We start from the raw sequence: 16,945 nt of genomic DNA, 5'->3' as shown, positions 1-16,945 counted from the left end.
GCCTTCCAAAGTGTCGGGATTACAGGTGTGAGCCACTGCGCCCAGCCTAGGGACATTTTTGATTGTCACAAATGGTGGGGAGGAGGTGCTGCTGGCATCGAGTAGAGTCTTGGGATGCTGCTCAATATCCTGTAATGCATACTTTCAGGAGTTTGGGCCCATGGCACAGGCAGGTCATGGGTCGCTGGCTTCCTGTGACCTTTACCCTCCTTGCCAAGGGAAAATGCGACCCTCCAAAGTGAGAAACTTGAGGGCATGGGTCACCCCAGACTTGGCATCTACCCAGAGCCTGAGAAGGAGGGAACGATGATCCTCCAGCTACCTCATAGGGCTGGCATAGGTGGTCACTGCCCTGAGGATCACCCAACTGTGTTGGGCAACCTGGACCCCATCTGCAGGAATATGAGGAAGAGAATACAAAAGTCTTTATATGGGCACTGAGAAGCCAGATGCAGAAGAAACCTCCAGGCCTTAACTACCCAATTCTTGGACCTTGGGTGGAGAAAAGAGCATAGTTGGTGATCATGTGCACTTACACAGTAGGGTCAGCAGGTGGCACTCGTCTGTGGCTCTGAAAATAGAGATTTGGAAGGAGATCATCACAGTTAATATTTAACAAGCCCCTGTTGTGTGCCAAATCATTCCCCCCTCGCAACAACCTAATAAGCTAGGGATTCTTATATATATTTTATAGAGAAGGAAATGCAGACATAAAGAGGTTAATTATCTTGCCCAGATTACATAGTTAATAAGTGGTGGAGGCAGAATAGAATCTAAACAGTGTGGCTCCGGAGTGCACATGCATTGATTCGACAAGTGTTTATTGAGCACCTGCCATGTACAAAGCCTTGTGTGACTAAAAAGGGTTATAATTAATAAAAATGACAAATCACTAGCACTTTTTAGAGTTAACTTTTTTTTTTTTCCCCAGACGGAGTCTTGTTCTGTTGCCCAGGCTGGAGTGCAGTGACGTGATCTGGGCTCATTGCAAGCTCCGCCTCCTGGGTTCATGCCATTCTCCTGCCTCAGCCTCCAGAGTAGCTGGGACTGCAGGTGCCTGCCACCACGCCCAGCTAATTTTCTGTATTTTTAGTAGAGATGGGGTTTCACTGTATTAGCCAGGATGGTGTCAATCTCCTGACCTTGTGATCTGCCCGCCTTGGCCTCCCAAAGTGCTGGGATTACATGCGTGAGCCACCGCGCCTGGCTGAGTTAACTTTTTTTCCTTTTTTTTTTTTAATTGAGACAGAGTCTCACTCTGTCACCCAGGCTGGAGTGCAGTGGCGCAATCTCGGCTCATTGCAAGCTCCACCTCCTGGGTTCACGCCATTCTACTGCCTCAGCCTCCAGAGTAGCTGGGACTACAGGTGCCCGCCACCACATTCAGCTAACTTTTTTGTATTTTTTGTAGAGATGGGGTTTCACCGTGTTAGCCAGGATGGTCTCAATCTCCTGACCTTGTGATCCACCTGCCTCGGCCTCCCAAAGTGTTGGGATTACAGGCGTGAGCCACCACGCCTGGCGAGTTAACTTTTTTTTTTCTTTTCTTTTTTTTTAAATTGAGACAGAGTCTCACTCTGTCACCCAGGCTGGAGTGCAGTGGCATGATCTTGGCTCACTGTAACCTCCACCTTCCAGGTTCAAGTGATTCTCCTGCCTCATTCTCCAGAGTAGCTGGGATTACAGGTGCCTGCCACCACATCCGGCTAATTTTTATATTTTTAGTAGAGATGGATTTCACCATGTTGGCCAGGCTCGTCTCAAACTCCTGACCTTAGCTGATCCACCCACCTCAGCCTCCCAATGTGCTGGGATTACAGGTGTGAGCCATTGTGCCTGGCCAACATTTTCTTTCTTTGTAGGCTTCAGGCACAGAACTGTATATACAGTAATAGTGAAATTGATCCCACTGTTGTGGAAAATCGGGAAGGCAAGAGAGACCTTGGGGTTTATACAGGAGAATCTTTATTGAGTGCACTCAGACCCAGCGGACTCAGCATCCAAAATCTGGGCCCAGAACAAAGATGAACAAAGACAGCACTTGACTTTTATACACACTTCAAAAAGGGGAGTGGGCTAGCCTGAAACAAGCTTACAGTGGCACAAAGCATAGTGGCATAACAGCAAGGATGCAGAGGCAGAACAAAGGCAGTTATTTAAATTGTAACAGGTTCATAACTCAGGATTACACATGGCCATGACCGTTGCTATGCAACCCAGATGTCTGTTATCTAGGTTTGCCTAGGCACAGTCTTATCCTATAACCTTCACTATGGTGCCCAGGTGGCCGTAGCTCAGGTCTGCTCAGATGGCTCATGACCTTCGCTGTGCTACTTAGATGAAACAGAATACTTGAAGTCACTAACAGAGAACAGGAATCTATAAACTTATACCATAAAACAAAGGAAAATTTGTTTTTTTCTCTCGCTATGTTGAGGGAGTGCTGGGAGAGTCTTCAGAGCACATTAGATAGTATTATCAAGGCTTTTTCTGGGTCTGGGCTGTGCTTGTTGCTGCCTTTGGGAAAGTCAGCCTAATATAAGGAAGCTTATTTCTCTTTCTTTTTAATTTTATTTTTCTTTAATTTCCCACCTCACCACTACTAATTATGAGAGGAATGATTATACATTTAAATGAGTTGGATGTTTTATATGTATTATCTCATGAAATCTTGACAGAAACTGAATGAGGAATGAAACTTCATTGTTCCATTTCACACAGAAGGAAACTGAGGTTAAGAGGGGTAAAGTAATTTTGCATGGCATGAAGCACAAATTCAAAGTACAGGGATTTGAACTTGGTCCTGTTTTTTTCTGAAGCCCTCATGCTCTATGACCACTATAGACTCAAACATCACCTTTTTTTCCCACTAATTTGACAAACGTTTTCTCTTAAAACTATATACTAGATTGGCACTCATCATGAGCCCCTGTTCTCATTCTGCAGGTGGTGAAGCTCTTCATTGTCCTGACTCCACAGTTCTTGTCCCATGACCAGGGCCGGCTCACCAAGGAGCTGCAGCAGCATGTAAAGTCAGTGACACACCCATGCGAGTACCTGAGGAAGGTGAATGAGCACAGACAGATGGGGTCCGGTGCCCTTGAACAGTCAGTGACATCCCCCATGCGAGTACATGAGGAAGGTGAGTGAGTGCAGACAGATGGGACCTGGTGCCCTTGAGCAGTTCCCAGTTCTTGGCTGTCCCACGTCTCATAGCATGGCCATGCTTGGGGAAGCTTCGGCAGTCACAGTACTGGCTTTTTCTTCTATCTGAGTGGCTTAGGGATGGGGTGAAGGAGTTGACTTATTTGGATGAAAACTGCTATCTTGTGTCAGAAACCCAAAAGGAATTATTGCTGACATGCTCACCTAAAAAAAAAAACAACCAGATAGGGGCCCAGCAATACTTAAAAAGGTTATTTATAATCTTGCAAAATTTGAAAAGGAAATCCAAATCAGCAGCTTCTAAACTGTTTTTTAACGTAACTTATAATAAGAAATGCATTCTGTATTATATATATGTCCTATACATATGAATAAAAGAATTAACAAAATCATATTAATTTTACAGTATGTAATACATTCTTTTTATTTTTCTTCAGTTGTTTTAAATGCTGTGTGCAACCTACAAAAATCCAATAATAATAATTAAATTATTCACTAAATTGAACATTATCATGTAATTTAAAATGATAATCTCAAAAAATCTTTTATTTTTGAGATAAAAATATTTTAACAATATACTATCAAGAGAAAACACTGGCTATGAAAAAAATACATAGTTTTATCCTATCTGTTTGAAAATAAAGTTTGAAGAAATACATATGCAAAAAAGTTTACATTTCCTTCTTTGTAATACTTGGTTGCATTATTTGAGTACTGACAGTACACATTATGAAGCTACATGGCTGACATTGAGTACTCACTGTGCGTGCCAGGCCATGGGCTCAATGCTCTACATGCATTTTTACTTCACTTAATGCCCTCTACAACCTGAGATAGTATAGCCCGCTTCACAGAGTGTGGAGTAGATGGTGCGTGTCTGCTAGGATGGGCTAGGTATCACTGTAGGTAACAAACAGCCCCAAACAATGGAAATGTACAACACTGAAAGCTCTTTCCCGCTCATGCTGCATGTCCTCCATGGCTCTCCTGGCCCCTGTGCTCTATATCCCCTCATTCTGCCATGAGAATAAAGGAGCAGCCTCCATGTGGGACCTGCCAGCTGCTCTGAGAGATGAAGGAGAGGGTGGTCAGTCTCAATGGCTCCCAACTCTTTTGCCTCAAGGTTATATGCTTCACTTCCACTCACATCTCCTGGGTCAAAGCAAATCCCATGGCTACATCCACCTTCAAAGGGTCCAGGGGAGAGCCTGAAATACTTGGGGACTCAATTAAGGCCAACATATGGTGTCAGCCTATGTGGGAGACTGTGGAGGGGCAGAGGAGAAGAGTGGGGAATTGATGGGAAATGACAGCAGGACTAAGTCACCGTGGATTTGCTTTATCCTTAACCAGGTGTAGTTTGTCCCAGAGCTGCACAAAATTATCACCAGCAAGATTAAACAGAGTGAAGTTTGGAAAAAGGAGATTGGTCAGACGTAATCAGCAGTGAACTTAGAATCGACTGAGTGACATTAAGTCAGTAAATCCCTGACTGCCCCAGTTACTCACATGATAGTGATAAGGATGGGAGCATTGAAAGAGTTGACTTGGAAGGGTGTAAGGAGTGTAAAAATTCCAACGTTTTAGTTCCTTTAAGTTAAACTCAGACACTATCTTTCCTGAAAGTCTCCCGTTTCTTTCAGTTTGCACAGGTGAGAGTGCTCAGATTAGGGCTGGAGTTCATAAAATATTAGCTCCCACAATATTAGTGCCCCTGTGTTGTGTGTGTATTCTGTGCTTTGCTAAACACTTTCCCAAAACATCTTGGGGTCTGATTTTCCCTCCTTGTTCCAATAGCCCTGAGTGACTCAAGTACCCATTTAATGACACAGAGGTCTCAGGGATGCTCCATGAGGCTCCAGGTGCCAGCCTCTGCCCTGCTGGAGTGTGAGGCAAGGGACAGAGCATCTTCTGTGGGAGGTAGTGGTCAGCCAGGCTTGGTGACACTACTTGCTTACCAGATCATCCCAAACCTGCCACCTCTGTTGGATCCACTGCCTCTGTGCCTGCCTGTACTGCTGATGCTCCAGTGGCTGCCTCAACATCTCGGCCTAGGCCCAATGCCACTGAAGATGGACCTGCCCCAGGAGACCTATGAGCCCTACAGGACTCACTCAGCTGTCCCCAGGAGTGTCCAGACACTCATTCCTATCCAGGACATAGAAGCCCTACCCCTTGGCTCTCCCTCTTCAGCAGTAAATGATGATTTACTGCTGTTATCATCATCACTGCCTTTAGTGTCCGAGGACCTTCCAAGGCACGAGTTCTGGAAGGAAAGATGCCCTTGGGAGGTGACGATACTCAGGTGCACAGGTGCTCCATAGATTGCTTCCTCCTATCCTCAGACAGTCTTTGCATACAGCCACTGGCACTCTCATTGTATGGAAGGAAATCAGTCCAGGGTCACACAGCTGGTCTCAAATCCAAGATGCCTGGCTCTGCTTCCATAAGGGACCTGCCTGCAAAGGAGGTTGACCCTGCTTTTGGGAACCTTTCCTAGGCTGCATGAATAACCTCCCCTGTTTGAGGCCTCAAACTCTGCTCACATCTCCTTTCTTTCCCTGTCTCTGCTTGGGCTATAATCAAGACGACCCTGGCAAACTTTCATGGACATCATGGTACTCTGTACCATTCACTTTTGGGCTAATCTGACTTCAACCCCCCCTTCACTTGATCTCTTCTTTTACAACTAAGACAACCCAAATCTGGGGCTCTTTATGCAGGCAACAACATACAGGTAGAATTTCATTCCAGTGTTTTGTTATACCTGTTTTGTTTTTGTTTTGCTTGTTTCTTAGGGTTTCTTTCTATTTTTGGTAAAGGCATTGACTATTTGTAGCATCAACAGAATATTTCCTGTTTACAATAACTTTATGTTCTAGTAAATGGTAAAGGGATTTCAAGCAGTGGTTTTAAGCTGCCAGAGGCCTGAGTAAGTTTAAGCACATTCTGTGCAATCAGGTAGAAGAAGGCCTTTGGGAAATTTAGCTGAGGACAGGGCCAGAAAAGGTGATGGACAGTGGGGGTCTGTTCTCATCACCGGGCCCCTGGGTTCTGTCTACCTGTCTGACACTCCCCACTCATCACTCATGAGGCAGCCAAACCCTCTGGGTATTGTGGCCAAATGGCCCAGGAGAGAAGCTGAAGATCTTTGTCTCTCGAAAAGTACAGAATCCTTGGACATCCCTGGGAGGTCAGCCATGGAAATCAATTTGGTTTTCTTCCCCTTATTAGGGTTCAAAATTTAAAGTCCACACTCACAGGCAGTAAGATGACACAGATTAGTGACATTATCACTCCATTTCAGATGTTAAAATACCTAGGTGGGTTGGGGTGATTTGAGATCACACAACCTTGTGCCACAAAGTGGATTACCCAGGCCAGAGAGAAACATTCTATTGCCATATTATGATCCTATCATTGAGTGCAAAGGCGGTTTTGTTTCATTTTGGATTCTTTCTCATGTTTATATCTGACTTATAAGGGCACTTTAATTTCCGAGCATATAAAAATTTTTGCTTAGCTTTTTATCATTGTTTCTCGCACAATTATATGATCAGAAATATGCTATGTGATTTGATTTCTCTTAAATATATTGAGATTTGCTTGATTAACAAAACAAGTCCGGTTAATTTTTGTAAATGTACCACATTTGCTTAAAATGAATGTATCTCCAACATTTGTTCCCAAGATATAAGGATGATGGATGGAGGGTACATGTATGTGCTGGAGAGGGTTCGCTATTCAGACCTTCTGCATCCTACTGATGTTTTGTTGCTTGTAAATAGCTGAGAGGGGGCTATGGAGTCTCGTGCTCTGCTTGTACATGAGGTTCTTCCTGCGATCCTGCCATCATTTGGTTTTTATGTTTTGCAGCCAAGCTCAGGAAAGAAGAAGTGGACCAGAAGTAGGAATAGGGAGCTGGGTTGGGGAGGACCAGAAATCTGAAGGTCTGAGAAGGTTCCAGAGAGGATCTGTCCTTGGGATGGTGCTTGGGTTCTCAGGTTGGGGAGGGGGTGTGGAAGAATTCAGGCACCACGTGGAATGTCCACTGTAAGGCACCACATTCTGGGGCCAGGGATTGATGGAGAGGAGGTATAATGCCCTAGGGTTGCTAAGGCAGCACCAGACAGGAGAAGGTTTGGCGGAACCCAGAGCCCTGGTCTTCCTCCAACTGCTCCTAAGCCTCCCGCTCTCCTGCCCCGTGTGTCCCATTGCCTTGCTGATCGACTTTCTCATTGACTTGTAGCTGGTCCTCCAACCAGTGCTTGAGGGCTTAGTTTGAACTGGATACTTTCCCAGAACCCCTTCTCTTCCTCCTCCTCCAGGTGCCCAACAGCCATCCCTTCCCTTCCCTCCTTTTCCCTTCACTTCTCTCTTCCACCTCAACTGCGATCCCACTCTCATCCCCATTCCTTTCCCTTCCCCAGCCCTAAGCCACTCCCACCTTTGTCCTGGCCACCTCAGGGTGCCCTGAGAGGACCAAGACATGCGGGTGTAGTGGGTGCTGTTTTGGCTTCTCTTGCTGGGGTTTTCCAGCCATCAGTCCACCCATGTGAATAGATACTGGACCCACAGGGTTTCTTATTTTTCATTGGGCTGTGTCATGAGGCATGAAATTACACAGCTCATACCTACAATCCCAGCACTTTAAGGCCCGAAAGGCGTGCAGATTGCTTGAGTCTGGGGGTTCAAGACCAGTCTGGGCATCACAGCAAAACCCCGTATCTACAAAAATATTCCAAAAGAAAATCACTTGGGCCTGGTGATGCATGCCTGTAGTCCCAGCTACTGGAGAGGCTGAGGTGGGAGGATTGCTTGGGCCCAGGAGATGGAGGTTGCAGTGAGCCACGATCACCCTATTGCACTCCAGTCTGGGCGACAGGGTGAGACTTTGTCTCAGACAAAACAAAAACAAAGTGAAATGTCACTTGAGTTCTGTGTCATCCAGTTTGATAACTTTTTAGGAACTTCTGATTCATCCATGTCTTCTGCTCTTGGGAGCTGCCTCCAGGGAGTCTGTGTGAAATTAGTGTGATGGGAAACTGAGAAGCCCATCAGGTGACAGAATAAAGGGCTGTATTCTTTGGGTATGTCTGCAGTATGGGAGTCACTTGGAGTGACATGAGCAGGATGTGAATGAGAACTCTATTGTCCTTTGTTTTGTAAATGTGTCGAGTGCTGATCATTGATTTACTCAAATCAGAAATGTTTTTAAAGTCCTTATGGTTGTCCAAATATAAAGAAATGACAGGTTTTCACTTTGAAAGTGTTCACTCTCACATTATAAAACCTCACTGCTACCCTCAAGGAAGGTGACCTTATAGAGATGAGAGTATTTCTTCTGACCAGCATCCACTAGATTCTTAGGGAGGGATCTGGAAAAGTCTAGTGATGGGGAGCAGCCACTGCCTTGAGGCAGAATCACCTCACATGAGTACCTCCAATCAAAGAAGAATCTGTTCTTTCTTTTGAGCTTATGAAGGAGGAAATGACTTGATAATCTTTGTTGGAATTTTTTTCCCTTTACCTGGCTGCATTTTCATGGATCAGTTAAACTCTCTTTGCCTACCTCACCTTTGAAGACTTTGTAAATTTCCTTCATTGCATTTTCCACCTTCACCCTTGCTCATGGCCATCGACTGTCAGAACCCAAGCTTTACCAGCCCCATTGGATCTAATGTAGGTAGGAGCCCAATACTGATAAGCTGCTTCCAGATAGTTGTCAGATGTGACAAGAGTGCCCAAGATGGGGGAGGTTTTCCTGGCCAATGACAAGATGGCCTTTGTCCTTCTTGTGCATTTGATCCACATCTTTAACCATTGTGTCCAGAGCTTCTGGTCCCTTTCAGACAGAGGCTACTCAGAAAGTGTGTCCCTCCCAGGAGCCCAGGCTGCACTCACCTCCACTGTGAGGCTGAAGATGAAAGTGCTACAGAGCTCTGAGGCTGCTTTTTAGAGAGGTTTTGTTTGCACAAAACTGAGTCTTGGTATGTGGATTGGTCTGAATTACATTTGTATTCATTTTCTCCCCCAATACTTGTAAATCTAATGTTTGTAAAATAATATGTGTGCCTTTTGTGGCAGTGGCTATACATTCCAGAAAGTTTGTATTGCTTTCCATATGGATTTCCAAGGTTGCTACTGATTGCTTTAGGTGCAATGCTCTAAAATATGAAGGGGAACTCTTGTTATTGGTGTCTTGGTATTGCGTTTTTAACTAACTTCAATTCTCTCAGTTTGAATTACAATTCCAGGAAGACTATGTTATGCAAATCTTTATGGACTTTGAAAATGTGACATGAAGTGCAGCTGTTTCACCAGCAAAGTGAACATTAATTTTCAAAAGTTAACATTTTTATAAACTTGGGCTAAACAACAGTCTGTGTTTATTTTTGTTGAAATATAACCTAGGTATTATTATTACAGCAGCTGTCCTCTCTCAGTTTTGTGTATATATAAACATGTCTTTATGTCATATTTTCATCTATAACCTTAAGACTTTTTTCTTATATTTTTCTCATTCTTCCATACAGTGTGGACATATTTTTGGATATATTACAAATAGTGTAATGCAAATTTATAAATATTTTTAAAAAGATCTTGGCTTCCCGACCCCTTGTGAATTTGTATTTTTTATCCACATTTTAATTTGAATTATGAATTTCTAGGTAAAGTTCTGTAATTATTTTTTAAAATATTTGCAATGTTTTTGTCACAGAAGGGAACGTGAACCCTGAATAGAGCAGGAAAAGAATAAGACGCTCTGCTACAGATCAGGAAGGAGCAGGAGGTGAAATGTTACAAATTCTAGAACTCAGAGAACTGAAGATAATTACTTCCTTTTCAGATTGTTAAACATTTTAACCTGTGGTAAAATATTCATAATAAAACATTCATAACATGATCATTGCCATCTTAACAATGTCGAAGTGTACAATTCAGGTGTGAAGTATACTCATGTCATTTTTCAGTTATTATTTCCTAGATGTCTTTTCTCAAGTCTATCTCAAAGCCATGAAATGTAAATGACGGATCCACAGATCTGCAGCAGAGAGCCTGGAGGTCCAACAGGCATAGCCAGGAAGTTATGCTATCTATTGGAATCTCCACAGTATGGAAATGAGTTTGTCCTGGAAAGGGGAAGAACAGCTTCTTGCCCTCAGGTCGATGACCAGAGTTCCAGTCCTGAATCATGGAAACATGCAGTAGTGAACTGCAGGGTTAATGACATCATGTCCTAGAAGGATCTCTCAAAGGCTGACTGTCTGGGTTCTGGCATCAGCCTCTAAATGAGAATCAGGTCTTCCTATGGGAGGAGTCAGATGAGGAGCCATCCCCTGCTCCATCTTGATGGAGTTAGTTGTGATGAGTTGGTGAGATCTGATTTTCCACACTGAACTAAAATGAACTTTCAGTGTGTCAAGCACAAGACTGACCCCGGAAGTACACATAGTACATCTCATAGAAGCTTCTAATAGTGCTCATTTAGTTAAGAATAGGACTATGGAGCCACAGAGACAAGCTGGAAATGACAGGTGACTTGCTAGCAGGCCAGAGTGGTTTGTGTTTTTTTTTTTTTTTTTTTTTTTTTAATCTGTCAATGGGAGGTGTCAATTCTTCCTCCCTATTGTTGAATATCAGTTGTTTCATGTATGGGAAGGCTGTGGGGGACCTTTGAATCATGGCCTTCAGATGCCAGAATGGCAGAAAGATTCCCACATGGGCAAGAGGATCATGTGTGTGCATTTCCCTCCGTTTTCATCTCAGGAAGCTGAGAATGAAAGAATGTGAGTGAGCAGAAAAAGAGAGGCAGCTATCAGAGGTGGAGGAAAAAGGGAAATTGGTTATGGAAAAAATACACACCTTCAAGTGAGTTCAGAAACTGAACACCAGCCACATGGGAAACTTCCATCGGAGTGTTTTGCTTTTAACTTTTGTACAATGTTTAGAACCAGTTAAGACAGAAATACAAACAAGTGGTCAGAAGACGTATTTAGAGAGAGAGAGAATTCACACAACAGAAAACAAAATACCTTCAGATTTACCAGTGACCAAAACATGTGAAGTAGCAAAACATCTCCTGACCCCAGTCGGGTCAGACTGTGTAGAAACTCAGTTCATTTCTGCCATTCTAGGGCTGGTATCCGTCGCCGTCATTCTTAGACAAAGCATGTTGTAGGATCAACCACATTTTTTCAAACGGACTGTGCCCAGCTGTTTCTACTCTGTGAAATATGGCAAGGATATTAATACAAGGAGACTAGAGCTTTATAATCAAAGATGCCCAATGAAGGATGAGGTACCCAATGGTGCCCAGTGGGTAAGGACATTGTCAACTCAGAACCCAGCAGGCATGAAGTAAAAGAGGAACATCATTATAGCAACAGTTTTGGTCATACTGTACTTTGAAAACCCTGTGAAATACATTTTCTGTGTATAGTTAGTGCAAGGGTGCAGTTGTGAGGATAACAGAAACATGGCAGATTATTTAAAAACATACTGAAATGGTGCTTATTTGATGAAAGTGATTCTAAACCATAGGAAAATAATTCAAGATACCCAAGAGCTTTGGTGGTGAGTAGAAAACTACTACAGACACAAGGTAAGGAGCCTTCCTCCCCGCAGCTGCAGGCTCCTTCAGTGCTGATGTGGATAATGCCATGCCATTTAGACTCTCTCAACATACAATTTCTCATGTGTTGGTTTTTTTCAGATCGTCCCTTCTGTAAGAAAGCCCCTTGACAACTGAGCAGTTTTTTGCCCCTTGCTTTTGGGCATAGTCTGCCAGGTCAGGGCGTGGATGTATTTTTCTCCCCACAGCTCTGTGCTCAAACCTTGCAGAGGGAGATGGCCGAGAGGAAGGCTGTCTACAAGCAGCACAGGTAGGTAACTGTGATGGACATTTTTAAGGCTGTTTTTGCTTTAAGATGAAGCTTTGAGTGTCTAGTAAAGAACTTGGTATTTTAATTCTTCTTCAAGTGAATTCTTTCTGTGTCTTCTAGATGGGAAAAGATGGAGAAGCAGAGTCATGGAGACACGCAAGAGTCAGGAGCCAGCCCAGGGACAACTGGGCCTAGAGAGAACTTTCTGGAGAGCTCACTGTGAAGGTGGCCACTTCTGCTGCACAATCCACACAGCCTGCTTCTCCTTTTGGGGTTGAGAGCTCAGGTGGGGTGACAATTATGTTTCCTGGAAACAATTCTAAGTACTTACTACAGAGAACATGTGTCTCGTTTGGTGGCAGGACCCTATTTTTCTCAGATGCCACAGCTGAATGTCTTTTAGATGCTCCCCTGAGAATGGTGGAGCTCAGTCTCCTCCACTGACTGTGAACATTGCCCCACTCTGACATCTTGGTTACTTTTAACTGAAAAGACGAGCCTAGAAAGCAAATGGGCCAACTCCCCTTCCCACCTTAAGTCAGCACAAAGGCTTTATTTTTCTTTCATTTGAGAAAACACTAATAACATTTTAGAATGGGAGCTATATGTGCTGATGAGAGCAGACATTTTCTGGCTATGTCTTCATCAATCAGTATTGTACCATGAGATCTGCTTTAAGAAAAGAAACATTTATTTACGTTTTTTGGAGCTTCTTTTTTTGTTTATTTAAATTGTTTATTGTGGACTATATAACTCCATTAGTAAATTAAATTTCCATGTAATTGTACACTTCTGACATTCTAGGTGTAACCCTAAAACTTTTCAGTTAATTTCTGATGCTTTCACCTTTTCTCAGTACTTCTGGTCATTTTATGCCCATTTCTCTTCATACATATTGATAGTACCTGGGCAGATATGAAAGTTAAAGTAGCTGTAAATTTACAGAACTTTAAATGTCCATACGACCTGAAGAAAAGGAGCAGTGCTATTTCTTTTCAGGGTTTATTGATATTCTTCCAATCCATGACTGTTTCTATTTTCAATTTTAGTCTGTGTCTACGGGATGAGTGACTTTTTTCTGATATGTACTGGGAACCCCTGATTTAGAGCTCATTTATAGATTCTTAGAGCCCTACCTGTCCAGAGTCAGTTGATAGTTAAGAAAATCCATAGACCAGGGCTCTGAGGTGTCTGAGCCAGCCAGCCACTCAGCGTCTAATCCAGCCTCTCAGCCAGCCAGCATCTCAGCCAGCCCAGCCTCCCAGCCCTTTTCTGGGTCAGCCTCTCACCCAGTCATTTGGCCAGCCTCCCAGCTGGCCTTTGAGACAGCTAGCCTGTGGGTCTCTCGGCCAGCCTCCCAGGCGATCCATTAGTGAGCCTTCGAGGTGACCTCTAAACCAGGGAACTAGCCCACCTCTCGGCAAGATTCCAAGCCACCCCCTTGGCAGATCTCTCAGCCAGCCAACCTGCCAGCCAGGCTCTCAGCAAGCTTCTCAACCAGCCAGGCTCTCAGCAAGCTTCTCAACCAGCCCATCTCTCAGCAAGCTTCTCAACCAGCCCATCTCTCAACAAGTTTCTCAACCAGCCAGGCTCTCAGCAAGCTTCTCAACCAGCCAGTCTCTCAACCAGCCAGTCCCTCTTGGCCAGCCTCTCAACTGCCCTCTCAAGCAACTAGCTTCTCATTCAGCCCACCTACTAGCTAGCCTCCAGGCAAGCCTCTAATCTAGTCAACCTCTCAGTAACCCTCTAAGCCAGACTTGCAGGCAGGCAGCCTCTCAGCCAGCTTCCCAGGCAACCAGCCTCTCAGGCAGGCAGCCACCCAGACTGCATCTTGACCAGCCTTCCAGCTAAACCCTTGCTCAGCCTCTCATCCAGCCAGCCTGCCAACCATGCTCCTGGCAATCCTCTAATACAGCCAGTTTCTCAGCAAAGCCTCTAAGCCAACCTCTCAACCAGGCAGCCTTTGAGCCAGCCTTTTAGGCAGCCAGCTTGTCGAACAGCCTCCCAGCCAGTCTCTCATCCAGGCTTCCATGCATTTAACCTCTTGCCCAGCCTCCCAGATGTCCTCTTGGCCAGCCTCTATGCGCCACGTTGGCCAGCCTCTCATTCAGCCAGCCTGATAGCCAACCTCTCAGCAAGCCTCTAAGACAGCCTCTCAGCCAGGCAGCCTCTCAGCCATCCTCTCAGGCAGCCACCCTCTCAAACAGATTCTTAGAAGTCTCTCAGCCAGCCATCCTCTCAACAGGCCTCTAAACTGGTCTCTCAGCCAGGTAGATTCTCAGCCAGACTTCTGCTCAACCAGTCTCTGGAACAGCCAGACAGCCAGTCTCTCAGCCAGCCTGCCTGCTGGCTTCTTGGTCAGCCTCCTCAGCCAGCCTCCCAAACAGCTTCATGGCCAGCCTCTCAGCAAGACAGTTAGCCAGCCATTGTCTCAGCAAACATCTCAGCCAGCCTCTCAGTCAGGCAGATTCTCAGCCTGCCATTTTCTCAGCCTGCTTCTCAGCCAGGCAGATTCTCAGCCTGCCATTTTCTCAGCCTGCTTCTCAGCCGACCAGCCAACCAGCCTCTCAGCTGGTTTCCCCAGCCAGCCTGTTAAACAGCCTCCCAGACAGCCTCTAGGCCAGACTCCCAGCCTGCTTCTTCCCCAGCCTCCCTTGCAGCTACATCTGGACCAGGCTATGAGTCACTCTCTCAGCCAGCAGGACAGCCAGCTTCTGAGCCTGTCTCTCAGCTGGCCTCTTGACTGGCCTCCTAAGTGGCCTCTATACCAGGCTAGCCTCTTGGCAAGCCTCCCAGCCGCACCATTGGCTGGCATCTCAGCCAGCCAACCTGCCAGTCAGCACCTCAGCAAGCCTCACCAGCCATTCACACAGCAAGCCTCGCAGCAAGCCTCTAAGCCAGCCTCTCAACCAGGCAGCCTCTCAGCCAGACACCCAGTCAGACAGACCACCTGTCAGCCAGAGAGCCTGCCATCCAGCCTCACAACAAGCTACTTGGCCTGCCTTTAAGATAGCCAACCAACCAAACTCTCAGCCAGCCAGCCAGCCTGCCAGCTAGCGTCTAAGCAAGTAAACCTCTCAACCCATCTCTCAGCTGGCCTTTAAGTGAGCCTCTCCGCTAGGCAGCCTGTGAGCCAGCCTGTCAAGCAGCCATCCTCTGTAACATACCACCAGGCTCTCGGAAAGCCTCTCAGCCAGCCAACCTCTCAGCAAACCTCTAAGCCAGCTCTCAGCCAGGCAGAAATGCAGCCAGCCATCCTCTCAGCCATCCTCTTGGCCAGTCTCCAAGATGCCCCCTTGACCAGTGTCTCAGCCAGCTAGCCTGCTTTCCAGCCCTTTGGCAAGCCTCTCAGCAAACCAGCATCTCAGCGAGCCACTAAGCCAGCCTCTCAACAATGTGGTCTCTGAGCTAGCCTCTCAGGCAGCCAGCCTCTCAACCTCCCAACAAGGCTCTCAGCCAGCCAGTATCTCAACAAGCCTCTAACCCAGCCTCTCAGCCAGGCAGATTCTCAGTCACCATTCTCACCTCCATCCTCTCGGCTAACCACAAAGCCTGCACTCAGCCAGACTCCCCAGACGGCCTCTAAAACCTCTAAACAGCCTGATGTCCAGCCCCCCAGCCTGCCTCTTCACCAGCCTCCCATGCAGCCATCCTCTGGACCAGCCTATCAGCCAGCCTCTCAACCAACCTCCCAGCGAGCCTCTTGACCAGTGAGCCAGCTGGCCCTTCAACCATCCTTCAAGTCGCCCCTTGACTTGCCTCAGCCAGCTAGCCTGCTAGTCAGGCTCTCGAAAAGCCAGCAAGCCCCTCAGCAAGCCACTAAACCAGCCTTTCAGCAAGGAGGTCTCAGAGCCAGCTTCTCAGACAGCCAGCCTCTCAAACAGCCTCCAAGCCAGCCTCTCATAAAGCCTCTAACCCGGTCCCTCAGCCATGCAGATTCAGAGCCAGCCTCCCATCTGTCCTCTCACCCAGGCTTCCAGGTTGCCTCTCACCCGACTTTCCAACCAGCCTCTTGGCAAGCCTCCCAGCTGGACTGTCGGTCAACCTCCCAGGTGTCCTCTAGGCCAGCATCCCGGCCCGGCATTGGCCGACCTCTTGGCCAGTCAACTAACCAACCAGCCAACTTCTTAGCAAGCTTCTCAGCCAGCCAGCCTCTCAACAAGATTCTAGCCCAGCCTGTAAGCCAGGCAGCTTCTCAGCCAGTCAACCAGCTGGCCTCTCTGCCGGCCTCCCCAGCCAGTCTCTCAAACAGCCTCCCAGCCAGCCTCCTCTGGACCAGCCTTTCAGCCTACCCCTACACTGGCAAGGCAGCCAGCCTCTCAACCAGCCTCTTAGCCATCTACTCGGCCAGCCACCCAGCAAGTCTCTTGGCCAGACTGCCAGCCTGCCAGCCTATCAGCTAGAAGACCTGTCATGCAGCCTGACAACCAGCGCCTCTACCAGACTCCCAGCAAGCCACACGGCCAGCCTTTAATACACTAGTCAGCCAGACTCTCAGCAAGCAAGCCTCTCAGGCAGCCACCCTTAGCCAGCCTATCTGCTACCTTCTCAGTCAGCCTCTGGTTGGCCAGCCTCCCAGCTGGCCCCTTGGCCAGTTCCCCAGCCAGCCACCCTCCCATCCAGACTTTCTCCCAGGTTCTAAGCCAGCCACACTCTCAGCAAGCCTCTCAGCCTGGCAACCTCACAGCCAGGCTCTCAGCAAGCCATCCACTCAGCCTGCCACTCTGCCTGCCTCCCAGCCAGCCGTTTGGCCATGCAGCCAGTCTTTCATTTAGCCTTCCAGTCAACCTCTCGGCTAGCCAGACTGCCATCCTCTTGGCCAGAATCACAGCTGCCCTTTTTGCCAGCCTCTCGGCCAGCCAGCCTGCCAGCCAGCCTCTCAGCAAGCAAGCCTC

The 16,945-nt window shown here is 46.7% G+C and overlaps 2 protein-coding genes across 7 annotated transcripts in view; one reads left to right on the top strand and one right to left on the bottom strand.

The window, feature by feature from the left end:
* Positions 1-16,945, top strand: part of THUMPD1 (THUMP domain containing 1) — a 67,342-nt gene that overhangs the window by 16,489 nt on the left and 33,908 nt on the right. Inside the window, exons 5-7 of one of the 4 annotated variants that reach the window (XR_013410832.1) lie at positions 2,947-3,142; positions 11,989-12,050; positions 12,171-12,336. The gene's annotated coding sequence lies outside the window, so the exon portion shown is untranslated. Of the gene's footprint in view, positions 1-2,946; positions 3,143-11,881; positions 12,051-12,170; positions 12,753-16,945 lie in introns of those variants that run through there. The other 3 variants (XR_013410831.1, XR_001441668.3, XR_013410830.1) reach the window with 3 other exon arrangements.
* Positions 2,993-16,945, bottom strand: part of LOC696244 (acyl-coenzyme A synthetase ACSM2B, mitochondrial) — a 130,941-nt gene continuing 116,988 nt past the window's right edge. For 2 of the 3 annotated variants that reach the window (XR_013411916.1, XM_077986440.1), the window contains exon 12: positions 3,003-3,057. The gene's annotated coding sequence lies outside the window, so the exon portion shown is untranslated. Of the gene's footprint in view, positions 3,058-16,945 lie in introns of all 3 variants that reach the window. The other variant, XM_077986441.1, reaches the window with a different exon arrangement.

Source organism: Macaca mulatta, chromosome 20, assembly GCF_049350105.2.
Source record: "Macaca mulatta isolate MMU2019108-1 chromosome 20, T2T-MMU8v2.0, whole genome shotgun sequence".
NCBI lineage: Eukaryota > Metazoa > Chordata > Mammalia > Primates > Cercopithecidae > Macaca > Macaca mulatta.
Note: the sequence above shows the minus strand (reverse complement) of the source record. Positions and strands in the feature narration are given on the sequence as shown.